General features: G+C 42.1%; 1 protein-coding gene across 7 annotated transcripts in view; it reads left to right on the forward strand.

Annotated features, from left to right (window-relative positions):
* IL1R1 (interleukin 1 receptor type 1) overlaps positions 1 to 21,569 on the forward strand; it is a 135,724-nt gene that overhangs the window by 59,449 nt on the left and 54,706 nt on the right. For 3 of the 7 annotated variants that reach the window (XM_066377493.1, XM_066377492.1, XM_066377494.1), the window contains 2 exons: positions 16,863 to 16,939; positions 21,162 to 21,213. The gene's annotated coding sequence lies outside the window, so the exon portion shown is untranslated. The other 4 variants (XM_066377491.1, XM_066377495.1, XM_066377496.1 and 1 more) reach the window with 4 other exon arrangements.

The raw sequence follows: 21,569 nt of genomic DNA on the forward strand, positions 1-21,569 counted from the left end.
TAGTTAAGATCCTTTCTTGAGGGAGGGGGGGAGGGCGGACTTGCCGATGGTTCTGGATAGTTCTAGGTGGTGTGCACGTATGTGGGCTGTGTGTATTTGTGTGTGTGTGTGTATGTGTAAATAGCTTCCAGATGTTGTAATCTGGCCACGTTGAACTGGTTTAGGAGTGTCCCTCTATAGGGGTTTAGGAATTTACCTCTTAAGGGTTTAGGCTCAGAAGGGCCAGGCTCTTTAAAAAGAAGAGGGATGAATGCTCTGAACACAGTGGGCATTGTTTCTCCAGATCAAGGACAGTACTGGGTGGTATACCTACAGTTACCAAGACAATGCTCATTCAGAACAGGTATGTCCAGCACTTTACAGTTTATAAGGCCCTTTTGCACTTATTTCTCTTTTATCCTCCTAACAGTTTTGTGAGATGCTACTATTACCCTTTGTTTTCATTAAAGGGAACAGAAGCTTAGCAGGGTGACTGACCTGTGGGAGAACTGGCACCAGAGGAGAGTGAGAGTTCCAGACTCCAAACATCATGACTTCTACTTATGGCATGGTGGCTCCCAGCAGCCGCTACTTCTCAGGGTTGTTCCTCTGCTCAGCTGGTAGGGAGGAACACTGCTGAGCAGGGTGTGAGATTCCTGCCAGGAGCTGTTATCTGCCCTGTTTCCTAGATGCAGGACATGCTTGTCAGATGGTCACTTTCCAGTGGTGTTAGCTCCAGAGCTTAGAAACTGAGTAAGGGCCACTGAAGTCATGCAGAAAACGTAAACTGACATTCTCCTTCATGAAACATGATGCCTGGGTCACCCTGACTGAGGGCCAAGCCTCTGGATGTTGAATATACAAATAAAATTCTTCTGTGACTACTGATGGGCTGAGGAGAGGCAGAAGTGCCTCCCACTCCCTCCAATTTACTGTGCCGCTATGGTGGTTTTTTTCTCTCTTGACTCCTTTAATTTCTTATTTATTTAATATCCTACTTAATATTTCATTTAGTATTTGGTATTCATGTCCTATACTATGTTGTGTAGTAGACAAAAGTGTGGGGCCTTTGGGATGGGGATTGGTTGGGAGGAGGGGTGTGGACCCTGGTTTATTTCCACTCTTATTTGGCTAGCCGACACTCTGATGTGTGACATTCTGGGGTGACCTCCGTGTGGTTTCAGAAAGGATGATTGACCTGAATTCTCATATGGCCAAACCCTCCATTTCTAATAAACTTTGCTGAGTCTGGTGTGGCAATAAAGTGGCAACAAGGCTTACTTTATGGCTTTGAAACAACTAGCATCTTTTGAATAATTCCTTTACTCTTGGTGAAACATTTCATAAAATTAGTCACTTACTTACTTATCAAATGCTTATTGGATGTGTATTTTGTACCAGATACGGTTTAAAGCACTAAAGATAGAGCAGTGACTGTAATAGATGAAAGTCATGCCCTCTAATGGACATGAGTGCTCCGGGTGAAGTCAAAGGACCTCTTCATCTCTCTGCATGATGGATGTCATGAATTCACCCCTCTGAGCAGGGTGTGGGTACACTGGCTGCTCACACGCAGGATCAGCTCCAGTGGAGAAGACAAGAAGAAAGTGGACATGGACACAGCTCCTTGGCTCCCTAAAGAATAGCAGGGCTTTTGAGATAGACTTGGTGGCTTGGCTCTTAACTTGGACCAGGGCAGATGGGAAACCTGTGGCTGGAATGTGCAATGGGAGCTGTGTATCTACCTGGAAGCAGGGAGAGATGTTGTGGAAAAAATGGGCCATTTTCAAAGTGGCCAAGCTGGACAGTTGCACTAAAGCTGCCATAGCCTTGGGGGTAGGAATCACAGATATTATTATCATCATGCTATGTGACAGACCCACTGTGAACTTTTCACTTTCAGGGACAAAAGTCCTCAGGGAGCCCTGTGACACATGGGCCATGACCTAGCTGTATGTTCCCTCCCTGCTGTGGGCAGCAGGCAGTTGGCTTGGGTTTTCCTGTCCTTGAGGCTGTCAGGTAGGCTGACAGGGTCTGTACTGTCAGCAGCTTTGTCCCTCCCCACTGGTTGCCTGCCATGGCCCAGGAAATGCTGCTGAAGCTTCCTGGCCATGCCCAGCAATGGGGAGCATGTGGAGGCCCTGGCAGAGCTTTTCGTCAAATGCTGAAAGGGGCTGAGTACCCACGGCCCCTGGTCACCTGCACATCTTTGGATTCTGTGCTGCTTCCTCTTTTCATGGCTGTGGCAGAGTAATGGAGGCAATTTTTTTCATTCCTTTCTGTTCTGGAAAGGATTTATAAGATTACATGCATTAAAAACAGGTGGAAACAAAAACAAGATATAGAGACAGAATGGAGACAAAGAGTAGAGACAAGTGGAGCCTGAGTCTAGAAAGGAATACCACAGTCAGCCTTACAGTTTTATTCTCTATGGCTTCAGTTACCTGTGATCAACTGTACTCTGAAAATATTAAATGAAAAATTACAGAAGTAAATGATATGTTTTAAATAGTGCACTGTTCTGAGAAGTGTGTTGAAATCTTGTACCATCCACTCCATTCCACCCGGACGAGGACGTGACTCATCCTTTGTCTGGTCTCTCCATGCTATGCATGCTCCTTGTCTGTTAGTTGCTTGTCAGATTGACTGTCACAGTAATCACAGTATAGCAGTGCTTGTGTTCAAGTCACCCTTATTTTACTTGATAATGGCTGAAAGTGCAAGCATAGTGATGCTGACAATTCATGCATGCCATAGAGAAGCCATCAGGTGCTTTCTTTCCGTGAAAAATTATGTACATATAGGAAAAAACATAGTAGAGATAGCCCTTGGTATTGTCTATGGTTTCAGGCATCCACTGGGGATCTCAGAAAGTATTGCCTGTGGATAAAGGAGGACTACTGTAAAATGTAAACCTTGCTGCACTATATGCTTATAAAATCACCAAGTGGGTCTGTGAATATGGAGGTGAGACCCGTGCCCCAATCCTGCCTTTCCCTTGGTACCCTGAGACATGCCAGGATTGGACCACAGAGCAAACAGATGAACATCTCCAGAGTATGTCCAGGTACTGGTGTTTTAAAGCCCCCAAATGGGTCTAACACGTAGTCAGGGTTGGTATGCATGTTCTTGCAGGCAGGGGGCACAGTTGTCTGTGTTTTCAAGATGGAAAAGAAGTGTTCAGGAGAAGTAAAAGCATTCCTGGTACAGAGAGAAGCCAGAACTTTCTTGTGAAGGTCCTCATGTAATAGCAAGTTTGAGGGTTTCTCTTGAAATGACTCTCAGTGAAAGTGGAGTTTGGTAGCCGCATTTCAGCTGGAGTCAGGGTGCTAATGGGTGGGGCATTGAGGCAACATGGGCCCCACATGTCTGGCTTCCCTAACTGAAGAATGTATAACCAACCCTCTGGAATGCAGTCAGTGTTCCTCAACAAGAGTGAAGAGTTAGATGCTGTCACTTTAGGTCAGTGCTGTGCACTTATTCAAAACCCAATATCCTCTTTTAATGCAAGTATTTTATAACACTGTTTTTAAAATTCTGAAGCAATATAATAAAACTTACCTACAACATAATTTGCAAATAATCAATACAATAGCTAAATGTGTGTGTGTGTGTGTGTGTGTGTGTGTGTGTGTATATATATATATATATATATATATATATATATATATATATATATAAAATTTGTATTAAAATGTGCATTTTGGTGTGTGGATGTGTGGGCAGAGGCAAACTAGAACCTAATGAGATCACCAGATGCTTTATGTAGACTTAATGTAGAAAAGCATAGGACAGCTACAATTGCAGTCTGGAACAGATGTAATTCATCCACAACTCCATGATGAATGACTCTTGGTCAAGGTCTTAATGGTAGTCAGAGGCAGTCTCTCAATTTTTAGAGTAGATGCATTTCTGGGAAATTCAGTATGTATGGAAAGTGTGCTAACAATGCATATATATTTTATATAAGTATAGGATGGGTCAGGTGCTGGGCTCAAGAATAATAAATGATGTTTTCCAACAGTGTAAATGTCTGTGTAACACCTGGCAGTCTTGTAGAATAAAGGACAAGTCTTCACTGGACAGAACTTCCTTTCACTGTTTTAGATATCTGGCATTTCTGGCTTCGAGTACTAAATGCATCATTGTGAGCGTTTAAAAATCTTCCCCGCAGTTTCCAAAACGCTTCCCAGGGGCCATACTTGCCCTTTGAGAACCACTGTTTTCCTCACAGCACTTGGAAGGAAGTGAGTAAAGCACTCATGCACATGTGTGCCCCAAAGAAGTAGGAGCCAATGGGGTGTAACCTTGCTGACAGTCTGCACTCATGTTAACTGTCAAAGGATAGTGAAAATGGTGATTAGAATCAGAACATTGGGGACCGTGTGCAGTTGGGGGGAGTGACAGCTAAGGGACATGAGGAGAGAACTTTAGGGGGGATGGAAATGGTTTATATCTTAAAAGAATACTGGTATATGCAGTTGTCACAGTTAATGGAATTGTACACTTAAGATTTGTTGTGTGTTTACCAAATGTGTGTTTTGAAAAACTCACAGGAGTTAAAACAATGCAAAATTCTTTTGGAGAATGCCTACTCCTCTGAGACTCTACCTGTAGACCCTCCTGTTCTTGCCTGACTGGTAGACAGTGCTCGGGGACTCCCAAATTTCTGACAAAGCTTGTGTGGTAGGACTCAGTGTCATAGTCTTTGGCAAGCACCTCAGTTGGAGTTGTGCTAGAAGGATGATAGAAGCTGGGAAGGGCAAGGCAGAGCACTTTAAAAAGGGACAAGGGGCAGGAGACCAGACCATTCTTGTCTCTGGGTCTGGTTCCTGTTGTCCAGGAGCCCTGGGAGGTTTGAAGGGGCAAAATGTAGATCTAGTGGTGAAGAGGCTTGGGCATTCATGTCTGTGGTCCTCTTATGAGAGTATTCCCATCTCTTGTGCTTTATCCCCCCCTCCCCCCATGCCCTTAAAACCCACATGAACCACCAATCTGGTGGCTTTGTACCTTGTAATGGCTGTATAACTTAGATCTCATGGCAACCCCAAAGAGCTCTGTGGCTTTTTTTTAATCTTCATATCCTTGTGCAGGAGATCTTTGAATGACTAAAAAATATCCTTTGCTTCATTTGTACAACTAAATAAGTCACATAAATTGACTGTGAGCTAGGCTTTTGGATCCATCGGCCGATTGGAAGATTGCCAGGCTTTCGGTGGTTCTTGGGATTTCAGGGTTTCTGAGCTGTTGAGTGTTTCTGTTGCCTTTTTTGTGGAGTGGTTCTGTTTGTTCATCATTCTGCAGAGCTTTTTTTTGGGGGGGGGGATCTGTGAGAACCATAATGAACCACAGTTGGGTTTTAGGATGCCAGCGTGTGGAGGAGTGTGTGTCGCTCATCAATGCAGAATGTAAACAGCGTGTCACATTTGGAGAATCCTTTGAAGTCACTTCCATGTTCTCCATCCCTGTCTTGAGTGGGGGACCATCCTGGAAGCCTGCTCAGTAGTCAGGGTTAAGTGTTTTCTGTCTGGCTCCATGCATGTGAGTTTGTGGGGCCCAGGTGCTTCCATTCGCACAGTTGGGATGGCAAGAGGACTGTGGGTGTTGACAGAGGACAGTATGTCTCAGGGTTTCCCACCAAAGAACTCCTCTAGGGAAACGAAAAGCAAATGCTCAGTTAAGCAGTTCAAAATACCCCCTTTAAGAGCTTTATCTTCAATATCTCATGTTTTATCTCTTGGAAGTTTTTTTCCCATTTCATAATGTAGCCTTTTTTTCTCTAATACAAAAATGATATTTCCTCAGGAAGACTGACTCTGAGTTCTTGGGCTACATATAATTTCTGCTTGGTGGTAAAAGTACAGAATTCTTAAGTGTTTTCTTCAATCATGTGGTTCTATGGCTTTATAAATGTCTTCATGCCCGGTCTTTAAAACTGACGTTTTGGGTCTTAACAATATTGGAGATTGTTAATAACTGTTTGAATCCTGGTAACAGGTAAAGATCATAATTTTCAGTTTTGTTTTAATACCATAACCTCTTCCTCATATGTATTTTCACAGGTTCTCAATAGATGATGGAGGTTGTGATATTTCATGAGCCAAAGAACCTGCTTTAGTTCTTGCTTTGTCCAGAGACTCATCCACAGTCATTTCTCAGTGCTTGTCAATTAGGTGGAGCCTAATTCTGTGAATGTTTCTTTTTCCTATATTTCTTTCTTCCTTTTCTGTCTGTCTTTCTTTTTTTACGTGAGAGGAGGGGAAATAGTGAGACAGATTCTCTCATGTGCCCCAACCAGGATCCACCCAGCAACCCCCGTCTGAGGCCAATGCTCAGACTATCTGAGCTATCCTCAGTGCCTGGGGCTGATACTCGAACCAATCAAGCCACTGGCTGCAAGAGGAGAAGAGAGAGTGAAGGGGGAGGGAGAGGAGGAGAGAAGCAGATGGTTGCTTCTCCAGTGTGCCCTGACTGGAGATTGAACCCTGGACACTAGGCCAACACTCTACCCACTGAGCCACCTGTCCAGGGCCGAATATTTCTTCATCATGTCAAATAAATATATCTACACATGCTAATTAAGGTTTGAGATGCAAAGCTTATTAAATTATACTGTGTGATTATTTTTGAGGTGCTTAATGTGAAGAGTGAGTTGTACGAGGTAGAAGTGTGGAAAGTAGCCTGACCAGGCGGTGGCGCAGTGGGTAGAGTGTCGGACTGGGAAGCGGAAGACCCAGGTTCGAGACCCCGAGGTCGCCAGCTTAAGTGTAGGCTCATCTTGTTTGAGCAAAACTCACCAGCTTGGACCCAAGGTCGCTGGCTCAAGCAAGGGGTCATTCGGTCTGCTGTAGCCCCCCAGTCAAGGCACATATGAGAAAGGAATCAGTGAACATCTAAGGTGTCGCTACGGAAAACTAATGATTGATACTTCTCATCTCTCTTCATTCCTGTCTATCTGTCCCTATCTATCCCTCTCTCTGTCTCTGTAAAAAAAAAAGTGTGGAAAGTACCATTAGGACTTTCTTTTCCATTGCAGAAGTGGGACTCTGCTATTTCTGGTCCCCTGGAAGAAGGAGGAGTCACCTACTACTGTCTTATCTCTCTTCAAGGGCATTTGCAGATGTTTGGCTGGGCAAAATGTCCCTTAGACCCAGGAAAGAGAGGTTCCACCCAGGCCCTGGAGGGTTTTGCTCTGTGTCTCAGCCAGCCACATGCTTGGCATAGCCTTGAGTCTGTTGGACCAAGAGGATATGTCCACCGGAATCAGTGCTCACTAGCACCTCTGTCTAGACCATGATCCATGTACCCAGTGAGACAGCTGGAATTTTTTGCCCCAGCAGCCTGTGGGCCTCATGTACAACTCACTCCATTGTCTGTGTGCCTCTCTGGTATGCAAAGTGGCCAGGGCCTTACTGGAGTGAGGGAAGGGGATATGTGGTTTGGGGTGTCTACCTGTGCATGCTGGGGGCCCCTCCAAATATGGGATGGAGCTGAAGGCAGGCTGGGAGTTAGGCCTGGAGGTTAATATAGGGAGAAACAGCACAAGGCACTGCTCTGTGCAGACGCATTGTGTACACTGCCCCCAGTGCCAGGTGCCTCTGCTGCTGCCACTGTTCCTGCAAGTAGAGCTACGCTGCTCATGCATCCTCATGCTGTCTGGGGTGTGTTTGCTTTGTGTCACCTTGGTCCCATGCCTGGCTTTTGTCTCGGAAGGCAAGATTCACAATGTGGGGTAATGCCTCAGGAATGAGAAGCCAATTCCCCAAGAATAAGAAGGTGCTAAAGACACCATGTGGTCAGCAATCAGTAGGAATGAATGCCTCTCCCCTGCACTGGGCCCTGAGTCTTCAGGAATCTGAGCGGGTTTGTGTGACGTGCCTCTGTTCCCCAGCAGTTCCATTTCGTGTGTCTGCACTGACTGAAGTTTCTTACAGAGTAACAGGACAGTGCTATAGATAAAGTCAATCCTTCCTGGAAGAGGGGCTTCTCTTGGGGCCCAATATGTTGTTCACTGTTAGTTCTTTTATCTAATCTCTGCTTTGTAATTCAGTTCACGTGAAATTTCTTATTTTGGGTCTAGTAAGAAATGGCTATGAAGTCTCAAACATACATTTTCATTTTATCTTTAATAAGCAAGTAGCTTTGTATGTAAGTTCCGTGTACCACCTGGTCATGTTGTCATATACCAATATTTCTAAATATGTCAGAATCACCAGAAAGTAAGGGGAACTACCCTGGGAAATTTAGAATGGCCAGTTTTTTCCTGCGATTGCCACAGTAAGCTATGCTTCCTGTATGTATTCACACCTGATATCCTAGAGGAAATGGGCCAGGCTGCTGGATATGGGGTGACTGGCAAAGGCCTTCAGTCAACCCCAGCCCTGGCTGCCTGCCCTGGGCTGGGCATCAGGACCTCCATGCACCGCCTCGCCTTCTCATGTCAGCTGGAAGCTGCTCTAGAGAGGGTGGCAGGGAGTCTGGGAAATTTCACAGGTAGCAGGAAGGAGCAGTGTGTTAGGACTGGTTAATTTAATATGGGAGTTAATCTTTTGCCCTTCTTTGTTTTATGTGTAAGATTCATCTGCAGAATTACACAGTGAAATAAATCTGTGACATTATTACCAACATTTTCTAAGATTGTATTTTGAATTTTACTATAAACCAGTTTCAGAAATCATGACAGACTTCCCAAAGTTGCCTCTGAAGAAGGGAGGTCTTGCTTACCTGGTGTTCAGTGTCCTCTGGCTGACAGCTTCCTTCTCCAGGTCTGCTCCAACTGCTCCCACCCTTGGTCTGCCCCAGCCTCCTAACTTCCAGCCCTTTGTCTGACTCCTCCAGGTTTCCACCTTCCACAGTCTCATTCCTGGCCATCACGAGACTCCAGTAATGGTTCCCCTGGCATTTCTGTTCTCTGACTTACACCTGGTACCCAGTGTCATCCTTTGCCCCTTTGATTCTAGGCCAGGTTTCTGTCCCCATGTGATCTGCTGCAAAGATGGCGGGTGGATTCCTCCCTCCCTTCCTCCCTTCCTCCCTTCCTCCCTCCTATACTTGCCTTCTTCCCTTATTCTCTCCCTCCCTTCTGTTTTTTCTCCCTCCTTTCCCAACCCCTCCCTCCCTCCTTTTCTTAATTTCTCTCTTCCTCTCTTTCTTCCCTTCCTTCTGAACTATTTGTTGAGCTCCTATCGTATGTAATATATGTAGGGTGGGACTCTCCTCATAGGAGTATGGGAAAGAAGAGGAGCTTCTCTGTACTTTTCTGCCCTGGCCCAGCAACCAGGGAAGCTACCCATTGCTGCCAGAAGGAGAAACTAGGTTCTCAGCACTCCTGGCAGTGGAGGAAGGCAGTGTCTACAGGGGTCCCTGGGAGAGGCTGCTGATCAGAATATGCTCAAGCAGGGAAGTCCTAGAAGAAGCACGCCAGCCAGGATGGGTAGAATTGAATGACAGTCTTGGAAATGCTACCTAGGCACCGCAGAGGCAGAATGGCACAGTGTGTACAGAGGGGCAGGCAGGAGACCTAGAAGGCGACAGTGCGCGTTGGAAGAGGAAGGTAGAAGAGCAGGCGGGGAGTGGTCCCATCCCAGGAAGTCAGGTAGGAGGGAAGGGGTAGGGCCAGGTGCTGCAGAGCTGTCCTGTAGGTTGAGACTGAGGCCCTTTGCATGGGGGTACTCTGAGCGTGGTGGCCTGGGTCGTGTGCCTCAGAGGAATTGTGAGGACAGGAGGCAGCCGGCAGTGCTGTCTAGCATTGGGTGGGAAGTGGAGGAAGTTTAATGCAAAGAGGAAGAAGGAAAGTGAAGTGTTTGGGGAGACATATAGTGTCAGGTCCTCTGTACATGGTTTCCATGGCTTCCAAATATATCCACTCCTCTTGCTCGTCTTTCCTCCTTGCCACATCTCTTCATTTTTCTGACATTCTCCACTCAGTGCCCATCAGCTGCAATCATTTCTTGGCTGCACGATGGGAGGTTGGGGCACTGTGTTGGTACCATGAACAGGAGGATCACATGGTCTTCTCTTTGATTTGGTGGTATGTTATGAGTCACATTGATGAGCTGCCATACCTCTGGAACCTGTTATGTTGCGTCTTTTCTCATAAGTCTAGAGTGACTGCTAAGGTAGTATTTAGTCCACTTTGTCTAAACAGAATGTTATTTGTGCTTTTTTATGGATTGGACATGAAAGCCTTCCAAGCTTTCCAAAGGCCTAAGGAGGTGATTCAGACCTCATAAAATAGAAGACTTGGAAATACTAAAATTAAACTGCAACAGCAGAGAGAATGAGTGGTGAAGTGTCTACAGGACATAATGGGATGGAAGATACAACTCAACCTTTTTGAAGTTATTTTTAATTATTTTAATTTGCAATGCAGGTATAGTTCGTTTGGTATAAGGAAAGGCGAGGATTCAGTGATTATGTGTATTTTTATTTTTTAGACAATTAATTTTAACAGGGTAACATTGATCAACTAGAATACATAGATTTAGAGAAAACATCTCCACATCATTTGGACAGTCAATTATGTTGTATACCCATCACCCCAAGTCAAATCATCCTCTGTTACCCTATATTTGTTTCTCTTTATGCCCCTCCCCTCCTCCCATCCCTTTTCTTCTCCTCCCTCCCCCTCCCTATGGTAACCACTGCACTCCTATCTATGTCTATGAGTCTCAATTTTGTGTCCCACCTATGTATGGAATCATACAATTCTTATCTTTTTCTGATTTACTTATTTCACTCAGTCTTATGTTATCAAGGTCCATCCATGTTGTTGTAAATGTCACTATGTCATCATTTCTTATGGCTGAGTAGAATTCCATAGTGTATATGTGCCACATCTTCCTTATCCAATCCTCTATTGAAGGACATTTTGGTTGTTTCCATGTTTTGGCCACTGTGAACAACGAGTATGCCTTTTCTTTTGTTTTGTTTTTTTTTAATTAAATTTAATGCAGTGATATTGATAAATCAGGGTACATATGTTGAGAGAAAACATCTCCAGATTATTTTGACATTTGATTGTGCTGTATACCCCTCCCCCAAAGTCAAATTGTCTTCTGTCACCTTCTATCTGGTTTTCTTTGTGCCCCTCCCCTCCCCCACCCCCTCTCTCCTTTCTCGCCCCATTCCCCCTCCCCCACCCCCATCCCTGTTGTCATCACATTCTTGTTCATGTTTCTGAGTCTCATTTTTATGTCCCATTTATGTATGGGTTCATATAGTTCTTACTTTTTTCTGATTTACTTATTTCACTCTGTATAATGTTATCAAGGTCCATCCATGTTATTGTAAATGATCTGATGTCATCATTTCTTATGGCTGAGTAGTATTCCATAGTATATATATACCAAGGCTTTTTAATCCACTCGTCCTCTGATGGACACTTGGGCTGTTTCCAGATCTTCGCTATTGTGAACAATGCTGCCACAAACATGGGGGTGCATTTCTCCTTTTGGAGCCATTCTATGGTGTTCTTAGGGTATATTCCTAAAAGTGGTATAGCTGGATCAAAAGGCAGTTCGATTTTCAATTTTTTGAGGAATCTCCATACTGTTTTCCATAGTGGCTGCACCAGTCTGCATTCCCACCAGCAGTGCAGGAGGGTTCCCTTTTCTTCACATCCTCGCCAGCTTACTGCCTATATTTTCTTCTAAAATGCTTATGGTTTCATGGCCTACATTTAAGTCTTTTATCCATTTTGAGTTTATTTTTGTGAGTGATGTAAGCTGGTGATCTAGTTTCATTTTTTTTGCAGGTAGCTGTCCAATTTTCCCAACACCATTTGTTAAAGAGGTTGTCTTTACTCCATTGTATTTCCTTACCTCCTTTGTCAAATATCAGTTGTCCATAGAGTTATGGGTTTATTTCTGGGTTCTCTGTTCTGTTCCATTGATCTGTATGCCTGTTCTTATGCCAGTACCAGGCTGTTTTGAGTACAATGCCCTTGTAGTATAACTTGATGTCAGGAAGTGTGATATCTCCCACTTTATTCTTCCTTTTTAAGATTGCTGAGGCTATTCGTGTTCTTTTTTGGTTCCATATAAATTTTTGGAATAAGTGATCTATATCTTTGAAGTATGTCATTGGTATTTTAATTGGTATTGCATTGAATTTATAGATTGCTTTGGGTAATATAGACATTTTAATGATGTTTATTCTTCCTAACCATGAGCATGGTATATGCTTCCACTTGTTTGTATCTTCTTTGATTTCTTTTATCAATGCTTTATAATTTTCCGAGTACAAGTCTTTAGTCTCCTTGGTTAAGTTTACTCCTAGGTACTTTATTTTTTTTGTTGTAATAGTGAAGGGGATTGTTTCCTTAATTTCTCTTTCCTACTGTTCATTGTTGGCATATAAAAATGCCTCTGATTTCTGAGTATTGATTTTATATCCTGCCACTTTGCTGAATTCATTTATCAGGTCCAGTAGAATTTTGACTGAGACTTTAGGGTTTTCTATATACAATATCATATCATCTGCAAATAATGATAGTTTTACTTCTTCTTTTCCCATTTGGATGCCTTTTATTTCTTTTTCTTGTCTGATTGCTGTGGCTAGGACTTCCAGAACTATGCTGAATAAGAGTGGTGAAAGGGGGCACCCCTGCCTTGTTCCTGATCTTAAGGGGATTTCTTTTAATTTTTGCTCAGTAAGTATAATGTTGGCTGTGGGTTTGTCATAGATAGCCTTTATCGTGTTGAGGTATGTTCCCTGTATTCCCACTTTGCTGAGAGTTTTGATCATAAATGGGTCCTGGATTTTATCAAATCTTTTTCTGCATCTATTGAAATTATCATATGGTTTTTCTCCTTCTTTTTGTTTATGTGATGAATCACATTGATTGATTTACGAATGTTGTACCAGCCTTGCCTCCCCAGAATAAATCCCACTTGATCATGGTGTATGATTTTTTCCATATATTGTTGGATCCGGTTTGCTAATATTTTGTTGAGGATTTTAGCATCTATATTCATCAGAGATATTGGCTCATAATTTTCATTCTTTGTGTTGTCTTTGCCTGGTTTTGTAATCAGAATTATGCTCGCCTCATAAAAGAAGCTTGGAAATCTTCCTTCCTCTTGAATTTTTTGAAATAGTTTGAGAAGGATAGGAATTAGTTCTTCTTTGAATATTTGGTAGAATTCAGTTGTGAAGCCATTGGGCCCTGGACTTTTCTTTGTTGGGAGTTTTTTGATAAATGTTTCAATCTCATTTGGTGTAATCGGTCTGTTTAGGTTTTCTGATTCTTCCAGATTGATTTTTGGAAGATTATATGTTTCAAAAAGTTTGTCCATTTCATCTAGGTTGTCGAGTTTTTTGGCATACAATGCTTCATAGTATTTTCTTACAATATTTTGTATTTCTATTGTGTCAGTCATTATTTCTCCACTCTCATTTCTAATTTTATTTATTTGAGTCCTCTCTCTCTTTTTCTTGGTGATTCTAGTTAAAGGTTCATCAATCTTGTTTACCTTTTCAAAGAACCAGCCCCTAGTTTTATTGATCCTCTGAATTGTTTATTTAGCCTCTATGTCATTTATTTCTGCTCTGATCTTTATTATTTCCTTCCTTCTCCTACATTTGGGATTTACTTGCTGTTCTTTTTCTAGTTCTTTTAGATGCAGGGTTAAGTTGTTTATATGAGCTTTTTCTAGCTTCTTAAAGTGTGCCTCTAGTGCTATGAACTTCCCTCTCAGTACTGCTTTTGCTGTGTCCATAAATTTTGAGTTGTTGTATGCTCATTGTCATTTGTTTTTAGGAATTTTTTATTTCTTCTTTGATTTCATTCTTAATCCATTCATTATTTAACAACCTGCTATTTGGTTTCCATGTGTTTGAGAATTTTTGAGCTTTTCTGTTGTGGTTCATTTCTAGTTTCATGCCGTTGTGATCGGAGAAAGTGCTTGATATGATTTCAATCTTCTTAAATTTGTTGAGACCACTTTTGTGCCCTAACATGTGGTCTATCCTAGAGAATGTACCATGAGCACTTGAAAAGAATGTATATTCTGCTGCTTTAGGGTGAAAGGTTCTGAAGATATCTATTAAATTGAGTTGATCTAGTGTGTCCTTTCAGTCTGCTGTTTCTTTGTTAATTTTTTTCTTGAAGATCTATCTAGTGATGTTAGTAGGGTATTGAAATCCCCCACTATTATAGTGTTGCTGTTGATCTCACCCTTTAATTCCATTAAAGTCTGCTTTATATATTTAGGTGCTCCTATATTAGGTGCATAGATATTTATAATAGTTATATCTTCCTGTTGGATTACTCCATTTATCATTATCTAGTGGCCTTCTTTATCTCTTACTATATCCTTTGTTTTAAAGTCCAATTTGTCTGATATAAGTATTGCTACCCCAGCTTTTTTTTCATTTCCATTTGCATGAAATGTTTTTTTCCATCGTTTTACCTTCAATCTGTGTGTATCTTTTGTTCTAAGGTGTGTCTCGTGTAGACAAGCATATGTACGGGTCCTGTTTTCTTATCCACGCAGCTACTCTATGTCTTTTGATTGGATCATTTAATCCATTTACATTTAAGGTTATTATTGATATGTAGTTGTTTATTGCCATTTTATTCTTTAAAGCTGTATTCCTTTTTTGCTATATTCTTTTCCTACTTTGATCTGTTTACAACAGGCCCCTTAACATTTCCTGCAGCATTGGTTTGGTTGTAATGAATTCCTTGAGTTGTTTTTTGTCTGGAAAGCTTTTTATTTCTCCTTCAATTTTAAATGATAGCCTTGCTGGATAAAGTAGTCTTGGTTGTAGGTTCTTGTTCTGCATTACTTTGAATATTTGTTGCCATTCCTTATGGCCTCAAGTGTTTTTGTTGAGAAGTCGGACGTCATCCTTATAGGGGCTCCTTTGTAGGTGATATCTTTTTTCTCTCTTGAGAATTTAAATATTGTCTCTTTATCGCTTAGCTTTGGTATTTTAATTATGATGTGTCTTGGTGTAGGTTTCTTTGGGTTTCTCTTTAATGGAGTCCTCTGTGCTCCTTGAACTTGTGAGAGTTTCTGTTATATTAATTTAGGGAAGTTTTCAGCTATGATATGATTGAACAAAGTCTCTATCCCTTGTTCTTTTTCTTCTTCTTCAGGAACCCCTATGATGCGGATGTTATTTCTCTTCATGTTGTTATAGAGCTCTCTAAGAGTTTCCTCAGACTTTTTGAGTCTCTTTTCTTTTTTCTTCTCTGCTTTCATGCCTTCATTCTAGTTGTCCTCCAACTCACTGATTCGATCCTCAGCTCTATCTATCCTGTTTTTAATTTGTTCCATTGTGGTCTTTATTTCTGATATTGTATTTGTCATCTCCAACTGATTCTTTTTTATACTTGCTATTTCTTTATTTAGGTGTTCATAATGACCATCCATTGTTGTTCTAAGATCCCTAAGCATCCTTACAATCATTATTTTGAACTCCCCATCTGGAAGTTTGTTTATTTCCATATCACTCAGTTCATCTCCTGAAGGTGTCTCTTGTGGTTTCATTTGGATTGCACTTTTTTGTCTTCTCATTATGTCTGTGTTTGGGTGTTTTGCTTATAGAGCTGGTTGAGTCTAGGCTTGGTGTTGTCTGTCTCCTGTTTTCAGTTGTGTTATTTCTAGGCCTTCTTGGGTTGGTATCAGCTATTATTTGTAATCCACTTTCAGATTTGGGCAGCTTTGAAGTCTTGATTTGTTTGTTTTCTTAACAGGTGATAGTCTTGTTTACTGATCTCAGCAGGGGTCTTCCTTGAAACTGTATCCAGGAATGTGATGGGTGTAACCTGAGACTCTGAAGGCCTCTTACACCAACTAATCTCTTTGGGGGCAGGGTGTTTTCTCAGCTTCAGTAGGGGGAGGTGTATCTCAGATCTCCATGGAGACCTGAGTTACTGCCCCTCCTCCCCACTTCTTGTTTTCAGCTGTGTCTTGTTGCGCTGATTGGAGCTGGAGAGATGTCTGGAGATCTCTGATCCGGAAGCAATTCAGTACTGTTTGTGAGGAAGGATCAGTCCCTCCCCCAACTATGGCCGCCTCCAGCATGAATGAGTCAGCTTTTTTTAGGTTGTTTCCTGCATTCCTTAGCCCCTCACAGTCTGTCCCTCTCTCTTTCCTTTCCACTTGGAAGATAAGCTGGTCTTTTCAACACACCTCGCTCCTTGGTTGCCAGGCAAAGGGCTATGAGCAGTATTTTCTGCTTTTTTTCCTGGAGTTAGATCCCCTCTGGGCTCTCAGCCTCACCCCCCCCCCATTCCTGTAAGCAGGGAAGATTCAGGCACTCCCTACCAGGTTTTTTGTGGCTTCTTCTTTGCTCCTTGGTTTTTGAGAGCTGTTCTTGTAGCCCAGAGTTGGTTTTTCATGCTTATTTTTCCTAAATTGATTTGTATTCCAGTTTGGTGGTGAGAGCTGGGCATCTGTGCATCTGCCTACTCCACTGTCATCTTCAGGTCCATAGGTGGCTTACATTTCTTACACTTCTATTTTCTTGCAGTCCTTCTTCTAAATCGCGCGCATCTCTGCCAAGCAGCCTGCTGAGACCTCACGTTGTTTCCACTTGAGTATGCCTATTCTTAAAAAGAGCTTGTTCGTTTGGTTTTGACATCTGGTGCATTTCTCTGAGCTCTATTCTCCAAGTGCATTAGGCTATGAGGTCCCAGAGGTGTGGGATTCATTTCTGCATCTGTGTCTAGCACTGTACCAGGCATGTGCATAAATGCCTCACCTAGTGACTTGATTTTCTGAGACTGGGGAATGTACATGCCTTTAACAATGACTTGGTTTTGTAAGCTTTTTTAAAAAAATTTTTTATGCCTGTTAAGATCTTTGTGGCTGTTGGTGACTTTAAGATTATTCACTCAAACTTAGGCCCATGTGTTCTTCCTCCTGCAGGTAGATGTGCCCTGTGAAGATGGTGATCCTTTCCTGAGCAGCAGGACCACTTCCTACAGGAAAAGGCCTTTTTGGAGGTAACAAGGCTAGTTCACCCCAGGGGTCCACCATCAGCTGAAGTCCTGCATCCTCAGTTTTAGGTGACTCTGGAATACCTCATATTGTGTACAAAATATTTTATTTTTCTCAGTACATTTTTCTTTGGGTCAACTCCATGGTTTTATCAGATTTCTGAATGTGTCTGTGATCCCATTCAGAGCACTTCCACTCACTTCCCCCTCACTTCCCCAGGGTTACTATTCCCAGAGCTACAGCTATGACATATGTTGTGATGGCTTCTAATTCCGTATCTGTGCGCTGGCCAGTTCCAGCATGTTCCAGGCCCTGCTGTCCACTTTACTGAACTTTCACTCACACTCATAGAGTCTTGATTTCAGTTGGAAGCAGCACTGCTCACCTAGTCCCAGGAGACATAGGTCTGTTGATGCCATGAGTGACAACCTCTGGGTGTCTCCTTGTGATGGCTGGATGTCAGAACCTGCCCTCCTTACCTAGATCTGCTACACGCTGGTCCCCACCTGAATGAATCTGGGCTGGTAAGTCCCAGACCCACTCAGTCACCCCTTCTTTGCCTCTGAAGGGTTATGACCTGTGCCTCCATCTGTCAGTCTGTCCCTGCTGGCTGGCTCACGTCTCTCCTCTGGTTCTCCCCCATGGCAGCCTACTCTCCCACTTTCCCAGTTGTCCCCAGTTTATATGCTATACCAGGGCCGACATTTCTGTAACAAATGAAAATCTGATTGTATCCTACCCCATGGCTTAAAACAAGTGATGTTTTTGGCCACCTACAAAGTACAGTCCCAATGCCTCAGAAAGACTTTTCCAGTTTTGGGTACTTTCAAGTCTCTCTAGCTTTGCCTGTTGACACCCTACCTTTGCTTTATGCTCCAAATATGATCTCTTCCATGCCCTATCACCCTGACTTTTCTGAACTTTCACTCACTCAGTCCTCCTCCAGGCTGCATCGGGGTCTAGCCTCCCTCATCTTCTGTGCATCTCTGTTCCCATGGCTACCCCCCACTACTATAGAACTCTCCATGAACATGCCTATTCCCCCATCACTCTATAACTCTCCATGGATATACACATTTCCCCTGCTGGCTGATGACCTCACTGAGCCAGGCCCTAGGTCATTATTCCTACTTTTGTTTCCGGGGCCATCTGTAGATGCAGGCACATAGTAGGTATTCAATAAACAATTATTGAATTTGGCAGTGAACGAATGAAGAAATGAATGGACCGTTCAAGGCATTTCCCTAAATCCTATATTTGTCATCAGAGCATGCAGTGATTTATAATGGTGAACATTTGTATGTAATCATTTGCCAGATAATTGTCTCAGCCCTTAAATGAAGACAACTCATTTAATTCTCACAACAAATGTCAATGTTACTGTTATTCTGTTTTTTTCAAATGGGGCACTGGAGCATGAAAGTTGAGTGCTGTTGATGGGGTATGTGGAATGCATCTTGTGATCCCATGTGGCCAGCTGCCTAAATTGTGACCTCCTTGCAAAGAAAGTTCTTCTTCAATATTTTATTTATCTATTGATTTATTTAGTTTTTCTGTTTTTGTCTCTGACATTAGCACACTGCCTGGCCCACAGTTGAATACAAGTGTTGTTGAGGGGCTTCCTGACTTGGTCAGTTTTTCAGTGACTGGCAATGTGGAGGCTGGTCCCATTTGGCTTTTCATGTGGAATTTCAGTCTTGGTTTGTGTTAATTTTTGTTGGGAGTGTGGTTTGTTTAGTCTCGGGTACATCTTTACCTTTTTCCTTTCCATGGTGCTTACTCCCTTGTGTCATCTGACCCTAACCCTACTGCCATGCCTGGAGCTGAACCCCTGACCTTAAGGTTCTGGGACTTGCATGGATTCAAAAAGTCCCCTTCTGGGAAAAGGGGCCACTTTCCCATTCTGCTTTTTCCCAGAATAGTTCTGGGAAAGATAAATAAAACTGGGACATATGGGGCTTGGCTTCTTTGTTTTATGGACTATTAGAATAAGAAGAAGTCTGAGATCATCTGACTCCTTGACCACCTGTACAAATGAGGGAATGGAAGCCCAGAGAAAAGTCACACTAGGCAGCCGAGTATGGCTTTGGACTTTCAATTATTATTTTCATATTATCTTTAAATTTTAGTAATATAATTTAACTGAATATATCCCGAGTATTATTGCTTCAACATGTAACATAAAATTACATCAATTTAAATATTATTATTATTTTCCTTTTCTTGTTATCTTTTGCTCAATTCTTCGACCCCCTTACCTGGTCCTCCTTCCCAAACAGCTGTCAGCATGCTCTCTATGAGCCTGTCTCTATTTTGCTTGTTAGTTCAATAGATTCCATATATGAGTGAAATCATATGGTACTTGTCTTTCTCTGACTGGCTGAGACTTGTAGTTATTAATTTTTCTTTTTGCTCACAATTCATTAAAAATTTTATCTTAAGATATGCTCTGTATGAATGCAGTCTAACATCTTCTTTTGCTTCTCCCCAGCCTCGTAATCAGACAAGCCAGGTCTTGTACTAAATGAACTAACAGCTGGCCATGTTCATTAGTGGTACAGTGCCTTTCATTTGTTTTTGAGAAACTAACGTGAGTTATTGCGTGGCTTGGAACTGGTAATTGGGAAACATTTTAACCTTTTATTTTCTTCTTCCCTAGCAGAGAGACTTAAAACACATTTCCTTACTGATATGGAAAGAGCTAATAGGCATGCTGTAAGACGTCAAAGCTTTCTGTCATATTTTAATAATATGAATATAGTTGGGTTTTTTTTGTGTGTGACAGAGACAGAGAGAGGGACAGACAGATAGGAAGGGAGAGAGATGAGAAGCATCAGTTCTTCATTGAGACACCTTAGTTGTTCACTAATTGCTTTCTCATATGTGCCTTGATTGGGGGGCTACAGCAGACTGAGGGACCCCTTGCTCAAACCAGTGAGCTTGGGCTCAAGCTGGTGAGCCCTGCTCAAACCAGATGATCCTGCACTCAAGCTGGTGACCTTGGGTGTTCGAACCTGGGTCCTCCGCACCCCAGTCTGACGTTCTATTCACTGCGCTACTGCCTGCTCAGGTGAATATAGTTTAAATGTAAATATGATAGTACTATGAATCTAGGCTAATTTGGGAGAAGGCCAATTTATGTGAATAGAGGCAAAATTACAAGGCATTTAAGGAATACATTTATTTAAAACTACATTGTAACATTTTTATACCTTTTAATGCCACTTCTTAAATAGAACATTTTCCAGCTACTGTTTAAATGATTTTAAGTCATTAGAGAATGAACTAGTGATGTCTTGGTGAAAATATTTTGTGTTTGCAATTAACTTATAAATGGCAGATTTTATCAAAGCATAAAATTATCAAAGCACGGTCTGTTCTGGACCTTGCCACTAAAATTGGTGAGACAATAACCATTGCTTTTGTTCATTTTTTTCCCCATCCATTCCATGAGAACTAATTAAGAACTTCTGAGTCCTAGTGCTAAATGCTGGGGGATGTGGCTCTTGTCCTCATGAGTGGTGGCTGCTATAGTGCAGTGCTGTCCCTGTCCTTGGTGGGGGAGCAAGTTTGTTGGGGAGAGTTTGGTTTGGAGCCTAAGAGTTTGAGGTACTCAGGGGCCCTCAAATATAGATTTGTGCAAAAGTTTCCTGAAGGTCCAAGACGGGAACTTACTGCATAATAGGGTCCTCATCCAGGAGCACCTAACAGGAACACCCAAAAAGAAGAGAGGTTATACTGAACATTAACTTCATTTGGGCTTGAGAAGTTTAGAAAAGTAGGCAAAATTGAAAAATTTCCCCCCCACATTCACTTGAAATTATTTTAGTGATTTTTTGTAGATAACTCAATGCTATGGTCTCCTTCCAGCATGAAATAAGTGCTGATGAACTTTCTGCCATATATGTGGACAAAGCCTTATAATTAAAATAAGTTACTAAGACTACAGTTTAATACATAGTCCTACTGATGATCTATACCTGTTGTAGCTAATGCTATGTTGGTATGGCCTTCCAAGCCACAATTTATTTTTACTTTGTAATATAATTAATACATGCTCATTGTAGAAATTTTAGAAAGCGCCAGAGAAGGGAAAACCACCCAACCACAAGAACCAACCCAATTAATATATATATTGTTATCTTTTTGGTCTTTTGTGTGTGTGTGTGTGCATTTTCATGCAAATGCATAATTTTATATAAGTAACTTAGTGTCTTACCATTTAAGATGAAGGTGTGACCTCTGAGCTGGACCTGGAAGTGAGGGGTGACTTTTGCAAGTGAGTACTGTTACTTGCTGTGTGCCAGGCAGGGAACAAATCCATATGATTAGTAGTAAGCTGGTTTAGGGTCTAGTAAGTGTTCTACTTTGAATGTAGTGTAAATAAGATTTGGGGGAAATTTAAATGGTATTCAAGACTAAAAATGAATATTGGGACAGATGAAGGAAGTTTTCCTAATCTTGAGTTGAACTAGTCCCCACTTCTGTTAAAGGTCTTTATTTCCCCTTCCCCCATTTCCTATCCAGAAAGATGATCACATTAATGATTTGGAGAGACTAAACCTATCAGTGTGACATGGTGGTGAGGGTGGGAACAGGTATTAACTTTAGAGATTTTCTGGAATAGTAACATTT

This window comes from Saccopteryx leptura, chromosome 3, assembly GCF_036850995.1.
Source record: "Saccopteryx leptura isolate mSacLep1 chromosome 3, mSacLep1_pri_phased_curated, whole genome shotgun sequence".
Lineage (NCBI taxonomy): Eukaryota > Metazoa > Chordata > Mammalia > Chiroptera > Emballonuridae > Saccopteryx > Saccopteryx leptura.